The sequence below is a fragment of the Paramormyrops kingsleyae genome, chromosome 17 (assembly GCF_048594095.1).
Source record: "Paramormyrops kingsleyae isolate MSU_618 chromosome 17, PKINGS_0.4, whole genome shotgun sequence".
In the NCBI taxonomy this organism is placed as follows: Eukaryota; Metazoa; Chordata; class Actinopteri; order Osteoglossiformes; family Mormyridae; genus Paramormyrops; species Paramormyrops kingsleyae.
The window spans coordinates 6,166,832-6,187,468 of record NC_132813.1 but is presented as its reverse complement, the minus strand read 5'-3'; the positions used below and the strand labels follow the sequence as shown (position 1 = coordinate 6,187,468).

General features: G+C 41.7%; 1 long non-coding RNA gene across 2 annotated transcripts in view; it reads left to right on the top strand.

Annotated features, from left to right (window-relative positions):
* The first annotated feature begins 3,938 nt into the window (after window positions 1-3,938).
* LOC111849771 (uncharacterized) overlaps window positions 3,939-20,637 on the top strand; it is a 37,408-nt gene continuing 20,709 nt past the window's right edge. For both annotated transcript variants that reach the window (XR_002839632.2, XR_002839631.2), the window contains exons 1-2: window positions 3,939-4,271; window positions 13,001-13,101. This is a non-coding gene — a long non-coding RNA (uncharacterized lncRNA). The remainder of the gene's footprint in view (window positions 4,272-13,000; window positions 13,102-20,637) is intronic.

Sequence of the window (20,637 nt, the reverse complement as noted above, 5' to 3'; positions counted from 1 at the left end):
ATGTTCTCACTGCTTGCAATGTCCGCTTGCTTTTGTGCTTCTGCCACTGCCCCATGTCTTGGCAACCATCCTGAATGGAACCCTGAAATATCTAAAAATGTTTTTAGTTCTCGAGTTCTTGTTTGGCGTTGCTCATTAGCCAGTGCATGCTCGACCATATGGGACAAGGGGGATGACAAGGACCTAAGCTCAAGAGACGCGGCCGCGAATACAGAACCGCAGCTGAGTCTCCTTGCAGCCCTCGGCAATAGCTCGCCATCGGGTATGCAGATTGGGCAGCGTATTATCTGGGAGAGCACTGTGACCAGCTCACTTCAGACAGAAGCACACCTGGGTTCAAGGATTTTGGGCCAGAATGCAACTGGATTTCAGGATGAGATTGGTCTGTTGTTCGACCAGTTGAGGCCTTGAATATATTGGTAATAATGGAGGATCCAACTTACACAGGTGCATGTTCTTACTTCCTGTATTTACTTTCCAACATAAGTCTAGATGGTTTTTTTTCCACAATTATGGCGTGTCAGTGTTTAGTGTGTATCTCTAACTTAGAGGAAATCAACAAGTGAGGGAACACGTCATCCCCACTGCTGGGAAATGGAGACTGGGCCACTGTCAGGACGGAGTCATCAATATTGGTTGCAGGCCATCGATCACTTGCATTGATCAGGATGGGCTGGGGGCCAGTAGGAAGAGGGGGGCCTCTGATTTGCATCCTGGCAATTGTTTAGGGTCACCGACAGATTCAATTGCCTATCACAGCCTGATCATGGGAACAAACGGCTGCTGTCGATATGCAGGACCAGGCCGTGCGGAAGCTGTCGCTCCGAATTACTCCTGCTCCAAGATCACGAGCTTGGGTTGGGTTAGTAGGGCAGTGGAGGACAGGTCCTCACCTTAACTGGCCTCCACAACACCCAACTGCCAATAATGCTGATTCAAATGAATCTTCCGGATCCTTCTGTAGTTGTCTGAAGAACTAAATCTTTGCTTGTAAACTCTAGCATGTAACTTACTTGTGGACGTTCTGGAGGTTCTCACATGGATTTAGCATCTCATTTACCCACCAATGGTGAAGACCACGATATGTTAACACGTGTTATCACCTGCTTTTTTGGGCCAGCATATTTTGCCCATGCTTGTAGACAACCTTGTGCTCTAGGTTGGTTTTTTAGTTTCTTCATTAGCATTAGAGGGATCTAATTGACCTGACTTAATTTGGCATCAATTAATTCACCTGAAAATGTCCCGAAGAGCATTTATAATATTACATAACTGAGTATTCACTATATGAGTATTCAGTGTCAGAAATGAGCATCAGTCCTTCTGTTTGAGCAGAGAGGTGGAGCTTTAGCATAGTTGCATGGATTTCTGTGCTGCAGAGTTTTTTTTTTTTTTTACAATGGTATAGGTTATTCGCCACTTCCCTGAAACAGACCATTGCATGAACAGCATAATTTTTCATACCTGATATTTTTGACATAGTAATGAATTCAGTTGTAGAGCTGTGGGACAAGGGCAAGGCAGACCAGCTCATTCGTGTGGCTTTGGCGTTGTCTGAATATATTAGTGCTGAGCAATGTGGCCCCATGTTGTCCAGCTTCCACCCGTCATGTGACTGGATGGGCGGTCCTGTGTCTCCTGTTGTCTCTGAACAGCACAGCAGCTTCAGCGCGAGAGTTTGGCCTGAGGCACTTCGTTAACTAATTACTGAAAACAGGAACCTTCGTCTCACACCCCCGCCCCTCCCTAGGTCCTATGGTTTTTGATAAGGCCCGCACACTTGTCAACAAACGCGTATTTAATTAGCGCTGATTGTTGTTAGCGTGTTCAATAGTTATTAATTAGGACTGGGGGGCAAGGGGAGGGGGGGTTAACTTGATTGCATGCCTGAAGCTGTAGTATCTCATGCAGTTTCACACTCTGGTGTGACACAGATGTGAATTTTGGAAGGAAAAAACAGATGGAGAGAAGAAAGGTCATTTTCAAGGATTATAGTTATTGAGTATAGAGTATGGTACAAACAAACGATAACTTACAGCTGGGTGCACTATACAATGCAAGATCCTTACTGTTTATTGTTTGTGGTGTAATAATAATAATAAATAACAGTATCCCCGTTCCGTCATAGGAAACACCCTTAGCCCAACATTCACAATATCAAAACAGTGCTGCTTCTGCAACGGGACTGAATCTCATGGCTTCTCTACTCCATAGTTCAACCACAGTGGCTTGTCTCTGGAAAGTAGGCTGGCATAACTCACCTCGCATCAATACCGTTAAGGAAAAAGAAGGAAAATGAAATATCACTTTCGCTTTCTTTCAGTCTGCATAAGTACAGCGTTTTATGCTTCCGTTGATATATTTTTATTGTGATCCTCACCGGGACATGCAAACTGAAAATGGACGGATGGATGAGATATTTTCTATTGATATATTTAAATGGGTCATACCTCTTATCAGTTCTCTTTAAGAACATAAAGAGAAATGGTTTGTCTTTTCACCTCACTGACTTGCCTGTCAGCCTCACTGACCATTGCCGCACTGGCTCTCCTTTTAATGATATTATGTGTTCCTTTTAAAGCGATGACACTGCCTGAGCCCCTGGCGTGCCCTCTGCTAACCGCAGAAAGCGGGGTTTCCTCACAGTGCAGGAGGGGAGAATGAGCCCTCACAGCCCTCCCCATCTGGTGGTTGTACCTTTGTTTGGTGGCTAATGACAGTGGTGATGGAACTGTCACGGTGCTCTGGGCACGGGCCCCAAGCCAAGAAGGGAGTGGCCTTGCGCTGGATTCACGGGAGCTCTGCCTCATGCATACTTACAAAACCTTGAAATCTCACATTGTGTCACAACACTGTGCACACAACATGATGCAGACACACATGAATTTCTGTGTATTTTTATACATGCCTTCTTATGCTGATTTTTTTTTTAAAAAAAAGAATAACATCGATTATGTTTGTTCCTATGACTACGAAATAAATACAAATGCTACCATTATAGCAGCATATTTGTTGCTTTATTTATAACTATAACTGCAACTTTAAATATAGATCACAGCTCAAATATCACGAGCCCATGTTTTGCATACGATATACATTTATGACAAATATAGATCATAAACATCCCTCATATTACACAACATGCAGAAAAAGAAAATGGCTCAATGCAAAAAAATAAAAAGAGACCTTTTCCTCAAATTTTCCAAAGCAATTGGTCCTCACAAGGGTATCGCATGTCAATTGTCTTGGGGGTCGTTCTAAACTTCTCCTGTGGATGCGTTTCCTGCGGTTCAGCTGAGCGTGCACTCTCATTCGGAGGCAGCGAGCGGCGCTGCCTATTAAAATGTAAATTCCCTCTCGGTGTAGCGGGCCCAGACTTGGAGCCCGGCGGGCGACGGGGAGGCGGGGGTCTACTCAAGGGTTGGGAGACGTGTCTGCTCGCTCTGTTCTTCATGCTGCTCTGTGCCTGGATCCGAGCACCCAGCAAGGACGGGAAAATATGGCACACGTGATACCGACATTTATATGGCTTCTGTCTTTAAATATAATACATTAAATTATTGTTTCAGTTTTAAGTGCAGGTCAATTTTGAGATCAATATATAATTACAGATATCAACTAAAGATAACGTATGTAAAAAATACGGATACTGAAAAAACAAGAAACATGTCTGAAGAAATAAGAAACATAATCAGGTTTTATTTTTGTCATAGGTAGCGGTAAAATGGGAATTATCATTAATATATACAGTAGTTATCTATTGCTTTCGGTGTATTTATGCGCCATTAAAATATTTCATTAAATCATTTTAGCTTGGCGTCTATGTTAGTAGACATGCAGCACAAAACAAGTAAAGACAAACCACTTCTTTAAAAAGGAGGGGGCGGGTGGGAAACTATCTATTTTCAAAAAATTATAAAACTAAATTAAAATGTGGTCTCGCAAAACGCCCGCGGGAGTTGCGCGAGCGGCAGCTGAGGCAGCGCAAGCCGGACCTTCGCGCGCTTCATACCGGCCTTCCCCGCGTTTCTGCAGCAAAATTAAAATGTTTCACGGCGTTCATAGATAAGACCAAGCTTTTTAAACAACGAAAGATACTGTTTAAAGTCTCTCCTCTCATGGGACTAGACTGGCTAGCTAATTTTAGTCATATAGGGCATAACGAAATGCCTTGTCGACAAACAAATGTAGTGAAATGTTATGAAGACAATGATTGACGCTTTGTTTTCAAGAGAAAACTGTACGCTACCACAGTGGACAGCAACTCACTGGTAAGTCCACAAAAATTAAATGGGGAAATTAAGGACCGAAATTGCATAACTTACAGGCATATGAATCATGACGTTGCTATCTAATTGTATAGACAATGCAGGCCAGGGGCCACAACAAATATTCCTAATCCTGTTTAATACCAGCTCGTAATTTACCTCCCTGAAAGATAAAGGGGACAACCATTTAAGGCTTCAAAAATAATTCTTTATTTACTTATGGTTTATTATTTGTTTTTTTTTAAATATATATATATATATAGTGAAATAATTTGTGTATTTAACTTAACTATACTGCTTCATTCGAACATAACTGCCTTAATTTCATCAGGGGACCCGGTTAAAGGTCGATGTTTCCTAGTCTTTTTCCCGCTGTCACTGTTCGTTCTGACGGCTTCCGCCCGCGTTAATGGCAGCGCTCAGGCTGAGTCGGGGAGCACCTTCCCCGTCACGCAGAGCCAAAGATGTGCCAGGCCTGAGTCGCCATGGCAACCCGCGCGGGCCTCGCGTCATACACCCGCAATGACCTCGCGCTCGGGAATTTTTACCTTTTAAGAAAAATATTACACAGTGATTAGCATGAATATCAAACAGTAGCTCCAGCTTACATTTACAGACTGGGCATTTTCCAGCCCCCATATTGGATAGCTTGAAGGACTTTTCCCCTTAATTACTGACTTACTTTGGGCTGATTAAGGCGCTTTATCTATAAGTTATTAGTCCAATCAGACATTTAAGGAATTAAGTTACTTGCATAATTTTCTTACTATTAAAGGCAACAGTTACAAAATTGTAACATCACATATGAAGTTAGCAAATAACGTTCAATATTTATTTGAGAAATTATGTATTTTTTTGTCTTGGGGATCAGTTTGGATCTCTTTATAAAATTTTATTTTATACTAGCACACTTCCTTTTGGCGTTTTTAACAGAACGTTTCAGATTTTATTTGGTACAATTAGCACCGTGAAGGGAAACAGGTGCTTCCATCTACTTTGTGGCTATTGAGCTGTACTTATGAAATGTCGCTAGATGGAGCTGTGATCTTATTGTAGACGCTTTCTACAAAATGCTTTGTTATTAGTTTTCTTCTCATAAGGCAAAATCACTAAATTCTAAGTGAGGTAAACTGTCAGGACATAATTTTATCATAAACAAATAAATAAAGTATAAAGCAGTGTAGAGAAATAAATCACATGGTTTATGGATTAATATACGCAATTTATTTCATTGTACAAAATATACATCTTTTCATACTGCATGGCTATGGTTCGTTACATTGGAAACTACAGCGACCATTCCATATATTAGAGCAGATGTTCTTGGGGGAGATTTGAATTTGCAACTCTGCTGAAAAGCCTGAAAAAAAATGTTGAAATCTGCCCACCTGTGTCTAAAAGACTGTAGAGCATGTCCCGGTCCTGTGAAATACAATATATGTATGAGTGCAGAATGCAAAGCTGTGTCCTTGCAGCTACAGATGTCTGTCATCTGTAAACTTTGAAAAAATTGATTAGGAGGTAAATTGGAAACAGTTTATGTTTTTTTTTTTTTTTTTTTATTGTGCTGATGTAAACATTAGGGTAGTTGGTGAATGTTTGTATGTTGTTCAGGAGCCTTGCTCACTGTATTATTAAGCAAGAGTAGAGGGAGTCCCCGATTAATCACAGTGCCCAAAACAAAATGATGAGTTTTACTGATTCCAGCTACTGGTGCCTTCTAAGGGTGTGCCCCCTCCAAACTCATCCTGTTTTTAAGTCGCTAAAGTGGATGGTAATCCCTTATATATAAGATGTATTTGGTTTTGTCTGCGCATCTAATTATCAATCCCTAGATCAGGACGTTACGCAGTTAGTGTTAGTGTGACCTCTGAATTGGGCTTCCCTTTAAATTAACTCTGGCAGCCCTGCCATTTGTTGTTTCACAGTTATAAGCATTGATCTGATTTATTTATAATGTGCATGACATTTCAATATTTCTTCAATACTGTAAGTGATTTTGATAATGGCAAAGATTTAAATAACCAAAGATAAGATTTTAGGGTTAGTGACTTAAAAATGGAGATGTTCATTTAGACAAGATATTCTTTTAACATTTTAAACAGGGGTTGTAAGGATAATGTTTCAATGAAGCCTGTTAAACGTGGGTGTGCTTTTTAAAAATATTTTTTCTATGAGTGTAATTTGCTAATGAATGTTTCCCTCTGATTGATGATCTAAATCGGAACTCATTTTCCATCACCAGAAAAAAGTGGATGGTTTCTATCCTGTTGTGAAATCACTGGTGATTCACGTTCATTGATGTTTTGAGGTGCTGGTTAAAAAAACAGTGACTGTGTGCTGGATAAGCATTATCAGAGATGGATGGATGGAAGCATTTTGGTATTTTCCATCTTTGCCTGCTATAAAAATATAGGAGTGCAGTTTTAAGTGCATTGTAATTCAAAGGGAAGTATAATGTGTATTCTTAATGGCTCCCGACATATATGTTATGATATGTGCTGGTTAGGGTTTGAACTATCATTACTAGAAAGTAACTATATACAAACTGAAAACAATGTGCCAAGATTTTTTTTTGCGGGCCTTTTGAACCCAGAGTTCAAATATCATTGTTACAGCTTCTCTGTGAGTGCCAGTTCCCAAATACTGCTGTTATTGCTGATTGAAACACCACAAGGACCCTCGTAAAAGCTCTGAAGTGCCCTAGAAAAATGATATAAAATACTCTGCTGTCCTCCTTGTCAAAATGTTGTGTTACACATCTGCAGTTCAAAGCACTCAGCCCCGATAACACAATTATTTCATCCAAAAAACATGGCTTTATTGGCGTGGCGATTTCTGTTACAATATAACTGACTTTGGTTCTGACCAAAGACTTCAATAGTCATTTTTTTGTTTACTAGACATTTCAGTTGCCCTCCTTATGTGATCAGACCTTGACATTTCATTTTCCCACAATGCCGTGCCCTTCCTTGACACAGTTAATGTTTTGTGTGTGGTCAGTTTAAGTGGGCAGTTGATTTATTATGCTGCTGTCTTAGGTGACTCTTTAGTGGATCACTGTTTGTCGTACAGTTACATTGTTGAGGTTCTATATTTATCTACTTGTCTCATTGCATTAAACAGATTAAAATGCTATCAGTATTGTGTTTAAAACGGTTCTATATGTATTTAATGTTCAGTGCTTATTAAATGTTCAAATAATTCAGTAGGTAAACCAATTTTTTTTAATCATGGAATATAGAGAATAGATAAGCATATTTATGTTTAAGAAAGGAATGTTCGTCTACCAATAACTAGTAAGAAAAGTATAACTGATAAGCAGGTGAGTTTTTATGCCTGTGATTGGTTGCTTACCTCTGGTTGTTTAAGGGTAACAACTAGCTTAATATTTTACCTTCGTTTTCTCATTACTTTCTTTTCAGCCCTTTTTCATTGTCCTCCCATCTTGTATATTCAGTAAGATTGATTGCATTATAATTTTAAACATTCTAATTAACATATGAATATTTAAATAATCCACATTTTGATAATTAGATATTTCTAGACATCTAGGAATATATCTACTATAATAAAGTGCTATTTCTAGTATAAAGAGAATGAGCATTGCCATGTCTGGATTGAAGAGAAGCACGTTTAGCTGGAGTTCACACAGGTGTTTATATTGCCTCATATTATGTTGAATTGTGATTTTTTAAATTTTTTTTTTGCTAAATTTTCACTGTAGAAGTGGAGGTTTGAGGGTGAGTGAGCTGGATGTTCTGCCGTCGTGAGACAGAGCTAGTCTGGGTGAATCGTCTTCCCATCTCTGGCAGGTCCAACACAAGAAGCCTCCATGAGGACCCCCTTCTGGCCCCCAACCCCCCCCCCCCCCCAGGAGCGATTCGCACAGTTAAACACGTTGTGATTTATTGTGCTTTAATTTGGGCTCTCCATTGTTTGCTGCTTGCTGTGGGTTGCCTGCTGACAGTAATTTCTGCAGTTTGTTTGGATTCTGCCTGAGCTAATAGCACTCTCTTTTACTCCGTGTTTAGCCTGAATGCGACAGGAGGAAGTAGGAAATAAACAGCAGTTCCTATTTACCCTGCCAATTTCACTTGACGGCGCGCAGCGTATTGAAATGAACTGGGCCCCTGTCTAATACCGCTGAAAGGCCAGGCCGCCAGTGGCAGAGATAGATTGTAGCAGGCAATTACTGTGGCCCGGCCTCTGATTAGAGAGCTGCCCGCTCAACAGCCAGCCCCGCGCCTGCCTCTTATCGTGATGAAGCGGGGATTGGCCGAGACATTGTTTGATTGCTTTCAGACACGTTTGCTAAATCCGCCACACACACCGGCTGCTCCCGGCCCTTCGCCCGCCACGTGCATAACCCGCGCGGATCATTCCCCTTTTTTTACTTTCCTCTGGCAGCTACCCAGCCTGCCCCTCCCTTCCCCATCCTCTCTGCAGAGGGCATCTCACATTTGGAGGTGACTGGCATATCATCATCATCATCATCCACCAAGATGGCGTTGTCTCTGTTGGCTGACCACAGCAATACTGGGGTGGTACCAGGAAGAAGGCACAGCCTTTTGCTCAGCTGAAAATAAAATCTGAAAGTTTTATATGCAGATTATGCATTGTGTAGCAGGTGGCTGTCCCTGGTTGGGACACGTGTCCCCAAGTTTGACCTCTTAGCTCTTTACATGCACTGTGCAGTGGATGGGAGCCACTAAATGAAGAGGTAGATCATTCCCTGGGCATATGTGTAAAGCTGTAAAGCTTATTTGAACATGACCTTTTAAAATGGGAGCATCATTGTGCAATTCAGCTGAGACGTGTCTCACTCCTGGCTTGACTCTGACCATCCCTCTGTATCTGATGCCCTCGGGGGCCAAGTCAGGAACGCTGGAGCATCCTGTTACAAAGTGTTCTAGTTATTATGAGTGAAAAAGCACTGTAAAGAAAATGTCTTTTTCCTCCCCTTTTCTCATATTTGATTTACCCTCTCTGTATTCTTTTGATATCAGTGTCCACATACAATACAGAGAGTTGCTAGAAGGAGGTGGCTGACCGTTGGAGTGCGTCGGGCTAGAAAGCAACTCACTGTCGCTGTGGCAGTGGACTGTCTAGTAAGAGTGGAGTTGATAATAAACCACCTCCAAGACCACTGTCCATTCTCATGCCCCTTGGGGTTCTGGGGAGGATAAGCAGCGGCCAACCATGCATACTGTGCCAGCTCAGGGGTCATTACCCTCTAAGCCCCCCATCCCAACCCATCCCACCCCAGCCCGGACAGTTGTGGTGCAGTGGCAGAAAATAACACAAACATTAAACACACTCTGGCTGGAAGCAGTACTTGAAGTGGGAAAAAAATGAGTGCTGGTACTCGCCTTCTTATTCAGTACCAGGTGCCAATACTGTCCTTGTTATTCAGTACCAGCAAATACTGAGAGGTGCCGGTACTCTGAAGAGAAACAAAGAGGTGCTGGTACTGTGTACTGGTGAGTACTGGCCCACTTCAAGCACTGGTTGGAAGTAAACTTTTTTTCTTTCCTTTATTCCCGTCTGCAGTAACTGTCCAGGTCTGTGATACTTCCTTTCCCTGGACTGTGGACAAATTCAGCACCATGATGGCCTATAACATTGGTTCCTGCTGATTTCTGAGTATGCTGAACTACGCTATGCCACAACATCACCTTGCACACTCTCTGTGGCCGTGAAAACTGATTTATGGGCCAGTGTGGGATTGATTGTGCCCTGTGCTTAGTGATATACATTAATTTTATGTGTAAGCCCCTAAACCGTAATTTGTATTTTTGTAATTTTCCACATGATTTTGTGTTTTATTTGAACATGCATGTTTACAACTGATACAGGCTGGGCACAGTGCAACCAGCAAAAAGGAAAACTTAGAAGATTTAGGATCTCCTTGCTGCTCGGGAGTGCTGAAAGGTTTCATTTTCTTATCGCTTTGTGCATGTATGTTATTATTTTCCTAAATACTATTTAGTGTTGCACCACTGACTGAAGCCAACCCCCCTTCCCCCCACCCTTCTCTCCCAGTCCAACCCAACTCAGCCCAGCCCACCGTTAATAAAAAGCCCAGTGCAAACCTAGCATTTAGGGACCTGCGCAGCTGAAAGCTATAAGCAGTGATCCCAGCTGTGCGTTCACAGGCACCCAAATTAATCCCAAGCAATTTTTCTGCGCCAGTGCTGCTGATAAAGGCAGGCACAGCATTCAAATGGGTTGTGCCTTGACAGCATTAGCTTCTTACTGTATTGGACCAGTATTTCGGACTGTGGTCAGACATGCACCATCGAGGGAGCTGGTGGTATTAATCAGCAGCACTAAAACACTGATCAACATGCTTTCTGTCTTTTCGGTTGGGAAGTTCGTTGTTCATTAACTTTAACTTTTAACTTTGTGGACCTTGAAGAAGTTGCTAATTGCAAAGGGCTTGTAAAATTGTTTATTTCCTTTCCTGAATTTGCAGCAGGGTTTTTTTTTTATTATTATTATTGTTTACATTAAATACCGTATACACTGTACGCAGCATATGTGCACTGGAGTCAGCGTAGACCAGCACAGAGGTTTGTCTGCTCATTTTTTTTTAAAGCTGGAAAGCGCTTATGTTAGCCATTGGTAGTGGATTTTTTGTAATGGCTCTATAGAATCACCTGCCAGTCGCTGTGAGAGAGAGCTGCATGGTCAAGGCGAGGTATCAGTAAAGAATTCATATCAGAGTCACCCTTGCAACAATAACATCCGTATGGAGAAATGCGCTGCAGCATCCCAGGCAGAAACAGCATAAAATCACTTCAACTCCCCTATTATATGCGGCGCAATAAAACGGAATTGTTCGACAGTGCTTTTCCTCCCACTTTAAAGCCATAAAAGTCAGCGATGAAGGCCAGGACTTCAAAAAGAGATTTATGTCACAGACATTTTCTTTCCCCCCCCCCCCCTTTTTTAGGGTTGTGCCTTCTTAATATCATAGTTTCCCTTTTTGAATTATATGCCTTCACTGACCTGTGTGTTTGTTCACTGCACCAAAGAAAACATGCAGCACTGGTTTTCACAGTAACGCGAGGGTTTGCCAAGCACAATAAAAAAAAATAAAAAATACAGTTCTCTTATGTTCACCAAACAAGCGTGCAAATTAGTGTTTTGAAGTGTAGGTATGCAGTGTGACAAATGTCATCACATATCAGCGCCAACTTCACACTCACAGTGTGGTGAGCTGTGTGTCAAAGGAAAACCAGTGAATGAAGACTTCTCAGTTTATCTGCACTGGATATTGCATAAGTGTTTTAAACTTTCGATTCTGATAAGCTGATGACAGTTAATTTATGTTTTTTTTTTTACTTTTGTGATCTGGCTGCCCTTCCTCCTGCCTTCTCTTCACTTGCGCACTCACACTGAATTTGATAAGTCTCCCCAATTCTTGTGGCAAAACAGTGGCGTAGACTCACAAATCCAGCCCTCATTTGTTCTGCTGAGTCCTCAAGCCTGCGTTTCTGTAATAGTGTCACTTTTCCTCCAAATAGAATTCAACTGAACTCCACTTATATACAGTCATAGGAGCAGAGCCAAGGGTTGGACTGGTGATCTGAGCACCTGTAGACTGGGCTGTTCTGGGTGTCCTGAAGATGTTTCTCGGAACCAAGGAACACCGTGTGAGCCAGGCCTCCTAATAGATGGGTTAGCAGCAACGCTGATCGGCCACTTACACGAAAACGAGCTTGGCTCTTTTAAAGATAATGGTAATAGTTCATCGATTGGGCCAGCTATGGACTGCAGTGATTATCTGAACTGAGGCAACACACTCAAGGCAGTCCACCGCAGCTTGTTGGGTCATTTTGCCTTCACCTAATCATGCACCTAATGTCTCACCTCTCAGACCTGTCTGCTGATAGCGGGCAAGCCCATAATGGCACCGCTGGAAGCCACAGTAGTGTGTGTGTCTGTCTCCTCACTAGATCACCTGGATGCTACATCTCAGCCACAGTTGTTTTTCTCCGCGATCAGGTGTGCCATGACTGTGGTTTTCTGAAGTAGTTTCATCTATGGAGCCCTTGGGAAATATTACATTTACATTAAATAACAATTTAATGTAATGTATTTAGCTTGCATAGATTCCTCAGATTCTGCAAAGAATATATTGTGGGCAGTATTTCGTTATGGTATATTTTCTACAGATTTAATTTTCCATTTAGCAGCTATGCTCTTAATTTCATTCTTGAAATATCCCTATTATGTCTTGCTATTGTAACCTTATACTCGTAAGCTGTTCCTGATAAAAATCTGATATATTAGGGGATGAATTGCCTCCATGTTTAATAGATAATTCGATAAATTAGTATTTGCGCAAAAATATGGATTAGTTAAGTTAATAAGCGGCAAATTGGATGTTTATAGTAACCATACCAATTAAGATTTAATGTAGTGATTTATTTTTATCTTTAATATTTAAATGATTATAACTTAACCTAAAGTTTAACCTGAAGCTCAATTAAAAACTAGCTAAATATGTAAAGAGAAGTTATGTACAGGATGGAAATATATTTGTGTACTTTAATGTTTATAGCAATATGTATTATGTATACATACAGAGCGGTATGTATGTTAGCGTATGTGTGTGTGTGTATATATATATAATTAAATATGAGGTATGAATTTTAGTTTGTATTAATTATTTTGTTCACTCTGCAGCTTTATGAATTGCGGACAACCCCTTACTTTTTCAGGCAATGTACAAGGGCAGAAGTGGGGACAGAGATGACCTTAGCTGGCCAGGCCCATAGAAAGGGGACACGGCATCTGTTTGGAAATCATCTGCATGAGAAAGGTTTGCTGTGCATTTTTTTCCTTTCTTCCTGGATTCTGCGGCTTTGACAGAGAAGCCCACCTGAATGACATTTACAAATTACCCAGCAGAAAGTGCCCAGTCCTCTGACCCGTGTGCTTCCATTCTGCACCCAGTGAGATTTGCAAGCATTTTGTCATATAATTACTGCAAATCCCTTGAAAATTCCCCCCCCCCCTCCCACAAAGCCCATCTGAATAGTAATGTGTGATGAGTCCCTGTCTGAGGATCCGCACACTCACAAGGAGGTAGCTGGGAATGAAAGAGGAGGAAATCATATGTGTATTAGAGGTGCATGGGCATGTATAACAGTTTTTGTTTGTTTATTGGAGTGTATTGTGTATGATTCTGAGTCTGGTTACTTGCGTTCAAATATACAAGAATGTTTGCGTTTGTGTCTGCGGTTGTTCTGATTTAGCATTGACTAGCTCTAGGATTTATCCTTGTGCACATGTTATGAACATGGAAGTTAGTTAAGAGACAAATTCAACAAGACTCACTGGATTTTATCTCTTTGCTTTCACTATGATGTTTAAGGTGATTTGTTCATCACAGCCTCCATTGTTTGCTTCTTTTTCCATTTCCTATTACTTATATCTAAACACAGTTATTTAATAAAATCATAAAATTATTTCCATTTATCAGCATTTTTGACATTAGTAATGGTAACAAATGAATTATTATTAATAATAATAATTGTCATAATAATAATTACTATTATTATTTTTATATTTTTAAAAGCATTTTTGCATGCTAACTATTAATAACTTAAGTACAACATTGGGTTCTATAAAATATATCCAGCATGTGTGTGTGAGTCTTCTCATGAACGCATGGTGTGTTGATGGCTGGTTGTATGTGTCAGTCCCTTGATTGCACACTAGAAGGCAGAAATGAAAAGGATAATCTAATTGAACAACTTTAAAGCACTGTGGCTGTTTCATGTACTCCTTTGGAACGGACGTAATTTGAGCGCTGTTACTCACCCAAGCGTGTCTGCACTGAAGGTCAGCTGTCTGCCAATGAGAACATGCATAAAATGTAAAACCACTCTCTCTTTCTCATACACATCAGTGCATCTCAATAATTTTGATGTTGTTATTTTTCTATTTTTACACAAAGTTTAAGGAAACCAAGTTGTCCCATTAGGCTATAATATTCAGTCTCGATAGAAAGGATCAGAATAATTACTGAGTCTGCTTCTGTAAACAAGTTTATATTGGAATGCGGTGGCTGTATCTTGGTGAAATTCAGAACAAGCTTGTCTTTATATGTATATTTGGTATCACTTTCTATGAATGGCCCATCTATAAGAATCTATGAACATATTTTTTAACACATTATAATGCATTCATAAAGCATTATAAACATGGCTATAAATATTTATAAAAAGGCATAATACATTTATTTTTAACCATGTTTATTATGCTTTCTGAAGCTCTCATCTGTAATGCACTTTAGATGCCTTCATAATGCAGTAAAAAGTATCCTTAATTCTTATACTACATAATTAAGGTATCTACAGTGTATTATAGATGAGAGCTTTAAGTGTTACCATATATCTTTTTTCACAATATGTCATTTTGCCTTCAGCTCCATTTTTGTCCTTCTACTTCTACTTTTGTCATTCTAGTTCAGTGTTCAGTTCAGTAGTTCAATATTGCTTTTATTTTTCCTTTAATCAATTAAGCTTGGTTGTGTTTCCACAGAAGAGGATTCTCTTCCATGTGAGGCTGGTTGGTGATTTTTTTTTTAATTCGCTGTATTTTCTCTTCTGGCTTGAGTGAGGTTTCTGTATTCATTCATGCATCTACTGGCATGTTGATCCAGTTTAAAAATCTGAGAGATTGGCAAACTCAGCGGTAAAGATAATAAAGTTTTGTCCTTTTTTGCTGGTTTTCTGTTTCCGTGAAGGTGATTTAGATGTTCCGTTAGTTATGCTAACATGATCACGCCTTAATTTATGTTTTGGTGCCTTGGAATTTGAACTTTGTTAAAAAGAAGTAGAAGGTATCACAGGAAAAAAACTTTCAGTAAACACTCGGTAGACATAAATACAGTGCTAATATCACGGAACATCTTTGCTATTATTTATTGTGTATTATTCAATCCTCAAATATCAAAAATCAAAGACTAGTAGCCAGTAGGATGTCTCTGCTGGATTATTATTTTTGTTTTTAGCTGCCCTGTGGCATGCCTGTCAGTACCTTATTCTGCAGATTCTGCTGCTGCTTCTGCTCTCCCTCTTGCTCTGTCAGAATAGTGGCGGGGATGCATGGATGTGCCGTTGTCTGCCCTCAGTATGCAGGGTAAGTCATTGGGGTTTATGGGCGCAATGCATCACTGTACCTTTCCAGCCTTTAAGTCCATTGAGCGTCACTTTGAATGAGGTTACCGCCCGAACAGAGTAAACAAGATCTGCCGGGGAGACGGAGGCACTCGGAATACAGAATTCCCAGTCCCAAATAATAACGGCACCAGTCCTCCATTAGCCCACCACCACATTTCAGAGTGAATGAGCTGCAGCGAGTGGGCTGGGGCTGCCCCGAAGTCAACAACAAATCCCCACGTTTTGCTTCCATGCGTCGTCTCTGAGATTGTGAATTCTCTTTCCCTCTCACTCTTCCCCCCCCTTTTATCATCTCTTGAAAATATTCAATGGTCAGCGAGACTTTGGGAGTGGGTAAGGTCACAGAAGCTCAGCAGAGTGTCAGGTGTGAAGAATTTTGTTTTTGAGGGCTCCAGATTAAGTTGTAGCTATTTGGATAAGTGAAATTCCAATTCAGAAAAAGCCCCGCAACATTTGTGGACTGTTGTTCTTGGTCTGAGCTTGGTTTTTTTTTGTTCAGTCTTTTTGAAGTATATGTTTTGTTTGGATTTTGATAATACTTTGATGTAATGGGGTCATTTCCTCAGATGAATTGCTTTAACACTGCGGCTTAATTGAACTTTATATATTTTTACATCAAAAGTTTAATTATTCCATTACTGCTAGCTACATATACATATACTTGTAGAACGCGGTACCAGCTGCTACAGGCTAACTCTGCTTGGAAAGGTAGCAGGAATATATGCTCAGGCAGCTTGGACTGACTAGTTAAGGCCCAGGAGGGGAAAGACAGGGGGTGGGGTGGGGGGAATCTAATATGAAAATGAAAATGTAAATGCAGAAGCAGTGAGCGGTTTTTTCCAGCTGGCCTAATCTTGCCTCTGCGGGACCCAGATAGCGATCGCTAACAGGAGGCTCGTGCTGGGCTCCTTTGAAATGCAGAACGGGCCCTGTGTGTAAATTGGAGCCACGGCGATGGAGCCGCAAGATGACACATTGAGCTGCGACCCTCTTGCCTGATTGGGGCCGAACGCAGCAAAGGTAAATCTTGCACATCAGACAATTTCATTTTCAGCGCAGAGGGGACGCACAACACAATGCCTGGATCTTTTCAAATGATAATACCCCCCTTTGAAGCATATCATCATTTACGTTTTTTTTTCTTCTTAACATATAAACTCATGCCTGAAGAAGAACAACAATGTGTCATATTAGTTTGGGATATGGCTCTTTTCTCAAAGGAACTTTTTTATCCTCTTACCTTTCTCCTCTAAACCCACAAGAGTAACCATTCAGCGGGTGTGATGTCCTTAATTGTGTAAATAGGTATGATTCTCCTATGGATATGACCCTGTAGGCCTTACTACAGCACCAAAGCAAAATATTAAGCTTCTTGCCTGTTCACTACATTATTTTTGTGATGCATGTTTGTTTGTGTAAGGCTTCAAAGTGGGTTCCCCTACTTACATAGTGATATGAATGTTGGTGCATCGATGCTCTGTTGTAGCACAATGCTGTTTGTTGTGGATCTGTATATCAGTGTTGCATTGATGTCTTAATCCGCTGCATGACAACCACATTTCATTCCTGTTTATATGTGTATGTAACATTGCATGTGCTATATTTTCCGAGATGATATCATGTATGCCTTAAAATAATGTCTAAAATAATTCCCTAAAATAGTTTGATGATATCATGCATGCCTTAAAATAATGTTCTATTCATTTATGCATTACTTTGTAAGCCGGCTGCAAAAGATCATTTTCCAACAGTCTGCAATGCATCATCAGGATAAAGACTTCTATTTGACATCCATAAGGAAACATCTCGCAAGAATGTCCTGATTTGATTTTGTTAATGATTTGGCCTGATGCTTGTAGCTGACAGCTGATGGACTCAAAGCCCCTGTGCAGGTGGCGGATGCATGGCTCATCTTCAAAAGTGACAAATAAAAGAGGAAAATAACAGGCATTGCTCTAATGACAAACCAGTTTAGCAATCATTTAAATTAGAGCCTTTGAGCAGAGTAAAACAGAGGTTTCTCCGGGCTTCTGATGATGCGTGTTTTTGACTCATCTGACGCCGGCCCTCGCCTTAATGAATGATTTGTTGGGGAGGTGGCCACTGCCTCCATACCACGATAGGGCTAACCCGGCTCTCACCTCGCCCGCGTTGGCTCGTTGATGGAAAGTGACACTGTGATTGTACGGCAGGCTCCGCCGGGCTCAGATGAGGGTGTCACTTCTGCCTAGCCTGATTGCCACTTTCTCGCCGTAACACGGAGGAGTTAAATTGAGGGAGAAAAGGTCAGAAGCCAGTGGTCATCTGCTCTCCTGTCTCCCAAATTACTTTTCCCCTCGGAGAGGAATGAAAACAGACAGGGCCGGCTCGGCCTCGGAGCAGAGATGATCCTGGGCGTCGGCATTGGTGAGGAATGCAAACGAGGGAGTGCTATGGATACTGGGTTGAGGAGACCAGTAGGGTGGGTTGGGCTCATGAAGCTTTTGAGGCCTGGGTGACGAGAGGTGAAGGAGCAGCAACTGAAACGCCAAGGACTTCTGAAGGTCAGCCTGAGCAGAATGTTGGACACTTGGATTCAAAGACTGAGAGGTCCAACCACAACAAGAGAAATGCCAGGGGCAGAAAATTCAGCCTGTCTCTAATTTGCCTGCAGCCCTGCATCACATGCACCGTCCCTTCCAGGTCCTGGTGCTACCGATCGTACCATGTGGGATAAATGTTTATAATGCCCCAAGAACATTCCCAGTTATCACACATGGGGACTGAATCCATTCACGCTGGGGGATATTACAGTACTCTGCGCAGCAATCGCAGTAGGACCACACTACTCACATGTGACTGCAATAGCACATGCGCATCTGCAGCGTGCAGATGCGATGGTTAAGGCTGCCCCGACGGGCTGCTCTGTGTGCCAGCACTCATTAGCCAGGCTGCCGCATGCCCCGCGCTCTGTATCTCTGGTACAGTCTGTGCCGAGGCCCCAGAGGCTGCCTGCTCATGAGGGTTATGACATGGGACAGTTTACAATTAAACTACAACTGGCTCCTCTCCTGATCTAGCCATGGCTGCAACAGGGCAATTAACCTGCTAATACACTGGGCTATTAGACCTCCCTGTCTCTTTGCTCGTAGCCCCGGGACATGGGAGAGGCATTGGATTATGGGATATTAGAAAAGATAGTTTAATGTAATGAGCCATCATATGACTTTCACTGTTAAAAATGATTTGCGTTCGGCTATGGTGTAAACTGCCCCCCCCCCCAACCCCCACACTTTTTGTGCGACTGCATATTTCCACTCTATTAGCCTATTAACTCATGCTAGAAAGGACTCTTCCAGATTCTCTGGAGACCATACCAAGGCACCCAGGACAAGGAAAAGTCACCCGTGGACATGCAGTTAGAGCCTAATCTGCTGAATATTTCTTTGTTTTCTTGTGATTGCTCAGTCCTCGGGCTACTACAAGTTCTGTCTTTGGAAAATGGGCAGACAGTGACTTTTAAGAGAACAAGCACCCTAGAGACACAGAGCAGAGCAGATGTAGCTGTTATTTCACACAGAAATGCAATAGAGGTTTCTCGGCACAATGTTCTCTAAACCGTAAAAGATGTATAAGCATTTTATGAAAAGACTCTTGCTGTCCTGCCCTTCCATTTCTCAAAGTATCATATCTGATAGTTGGTCTTAGACATTTATATTAGTATATCAAAAGGATTTTTTTCCCATTACATTAATTCATGAGATTATTATTATAACACTTCCAGTGACAGTTTTATTGTTTCGTTAAAGGATTCCTGTTCTTGATCAGGCATTTCTGCACATGCATTAAAGTGGCAACCTATGACCCTGGACGAGGGTCAGCAGAGCAGTACAATGGCTTTGGAAGGTGGGGTGGAGTGTGGAGATGGGGAATCTGTTGTATTCCTGATGTTAATTGCTCTTCTTAACCTGGGCCAAACTGCCTGGTAGCTTTTCATCAGAATACCACAGTCCTTGCTGCCTTATGTGTGTGTGTGTGTGTGTGTTTCTCTTTTTTTTTAACAAGCGGGAGAGAGAATAAATATTTACCATCTGTGTTTTTTTCCCCCTCCATGCGAGATTCCAGTGTGTTTTATCAGCTCTGGAGTTCAGCCATGGGCTTTTTTAATTTTCTGCTTTTGTGTTTTTAGCGGAGATTGACAGGCCGCCCTCTCCCTGGAGCATTGTTCTATTAATCTGTTTAATATGCTACAGAAACACTTGAGTGCTGGAACAGGCAGCCTGGTAATGGAATCGCAGCAGGTAAAGCAGACTTGCATGGCTGATGGCGGCACAGGGCACCGGCCATATTACCACCATCACTGCATGGCAGTAAGGCGCCGTTCCGGGCATCGGAGGGGGTGCACCATTTGTGCCCCCCACTGTGACCCGCTACAGAGACAGACAGACAGACAGATGGACAGATGGGGGGGGGGGCTTAGCTCAGTGAAACACTTCCCCCCCCGCCGCCGCTTCCCATGTTGTGCTGCTATTGCACACCACCGTTTAAGAGCGTGGCTATGCACAATCCTTAAGAATTACTGCCTTCTGTTTACGCTGCCAGTCACCTGCCCCCCCTTGCCCACCATGAGTAGAAGGTATAGATTTTTTTTGTTTGGCAAAGGAATAATCCCTCTTTGTCTTAGGTTTTTTTTAATCGTTGTTGGTGTGGATAGTGATAAGAAGATGCGTTTCCACTGAAAGTTTTACAGACCAACGGAACCTTAAAATGCTGTCTAATCAAATCAAAGTCCATAGTCTAATCCCATCAAACAGAAGTCGAGGAAATAAAGCGTGCATGCTGACAATAATGCATCTTCAAAAATGGCCCATTTGATTCAGGACTCCTTAATGGAGCTTAGTCTTCCTTCCATGCAGATGAGCTGTGGGTTAATTAACCCAATGTTAATAACTATACAGCCAGGGGTTGCAGGTTGCATCTCGCGGAAGCACGGCTGTCCTTCGCAGATAAGACAGGCGGTATGTTGACAGCTCCAGAGGCTGGCAAAACTGGGTTAGTGGCTAATGCTAAAGCCAGGCAGAATTTTAAGGAGTGGGCCAGATGTAATGGTACAAGATTAGTTTTCAGATTTCCAGAAATTGCTTAATTTACCCGTCTGGCAGCTATGCATAAGATGACCCAGCTTCTTC